We start from the raw sequence: 1,738 nt of genomic DNA, 5'->3' as shown, positions 1-1,738 counted from the left end.
TCACCAACCATCGCAAGCAGTTCTAATAACTTATTTATCTGTTCCCTGTGAATACAGCAAAGAAGCGCGAAGAGGTCCCCGCAGGCAGCAATACTTGTTGTTATGAAGTCTAGTCTCACGAACGATCAGTTTTTCCGATTTTATATCATAGCCTACGAACTCCTGAGGGGCGTTTCCTGAACACTCTTATTTCTGAAGAAGGGAAGGTTTACGCAAAGTCACGCAAGAGCTTCCGAACCTCCAAACGTTTTGAAGACAGCACTAGTTGGACCGCAGGCGCGGTGTGATGACATCATCTGCTCTTAAGTTCTACTTAGATCTACTTACTGTCGTTCAGCAGACACTTTATCCAGTGGGGGTCGATGCATGGAGGAGTGGGAGCAGGCAGCAGCAAGGAGTCTGCTCCAGGATTCAGGTTCAACCCCATAACACACACACACACACACACACACACACACACACACACACACACCGCACGACAGAGGAATAGATAGACCCAGATGGATGAATAGACGGACAGACAGACAGACGGACGGACAAACAGATGAATAGATAGATAGATAGACGCCACAGAAAGCCATGCGGAGATCTCCCGACAGCAGAGTTCGTCGGGACAGTGAGAAGGCGCTCGTTGTTGTGATGTCCCGTCCTCTGCGAGCGTCTGAAGGGCATCGCGGCGGCAGAACCTTCTTTGTTCTCCGATTCATATTTTCATCGGCGCCGGTTTTCCCTCTCTTCAGCAGAACGCGGCCGGGAGACGCGCTGGCATCAGCAGAACGCTCGCTCTCCTCACTCACAGCCTTCTGATTCATTTTGTCAACACAGCACCTTCTGTGTTCGGATCCCCGGGAACAGCGCTGCCAACAGATGCACAACATCCTACCCATGAGGCCTCTCCCTGGGAACACACTCATCTCAGCGTACTGGACGGGCTCGTTTCTTTGTGTACACCGTGTCAAACCTCCGTCCGAAGCCGTTCCTGGATGTATATTTTTACTTTCGGTGTTGAATATTTTAAATGAACATTTTGAAATATTTAAATCTTTTCTGTGTCGGATGAGATTCAGTTGAGTAATCGGGTGCAATTACTCTTCCAAAGCCCCTGGTCAGGTTGGTATTCCAGTTAATTCACCCCGTCATCCATAAACCCTGTCACCCACCCCTCCCCCTGGTGACGCTGAAAGGCCTCTGGATCAGTCAAGGAGGTAGACTCAGAGGTAGACTCAGAGGTAGTCTCAGAGGTACACTCAGAGGGTAGTCTCAGAGGTAGACTCAGAGGTAGTCTCAGAGGTAGTCTCAGAGGTAGACTCAGAGGTGGACTCAGAGGTAGACTCAGAGGTAGACTCAGAGGTAGACTCAGAGGTAGTCTCAGAGGTAGACTCAGAGGTAGTCTCAGAGGTAGTCTCAGTGGTTACACTCAGAGGTAGTCTCAGAGGTAGACTCAGAGGTAGTCTCAGAGGTAGTCTCAGAGGTAGACTCAGAGGTGGACTCAGAGGTAGACTCAGAGGTAGACTCAGAGGTAGACTCAGAGGTAGACTCAGAGGTAGTCTCAGAGCTAGACTCAGAGCTAGACTCTCAGGGATCACCATAAGTAAACTCAGCCCACGTTTTAATCCTTTCTTTCCATTTATTTAACTTCAAGCTAAATACGGCATCGTGAAATCAGCCTCCGCTAAGACAGAGGCATTGAGGCAAAGGCCGACCAATTAACTCTGGGGCACCTCCCTTAACGAGGGGA

This window comes from Gadus macrocephalus, chromosome 21 (genome assembly GCF_031168955.1).
Source record: "Gadus macrocephalus chromosome 21, ASM3116895v1".
NCBI lineage: Eukaryota > Metazoa > Chordata > Actinopteri > Gadiformes > Gadidae > Gadus > Gadus macrocephalus.
The sequence above is the reverse complement of the archived record's forward strand: the minus strand, read 5'-3'. Positions refer to the sequence as shown.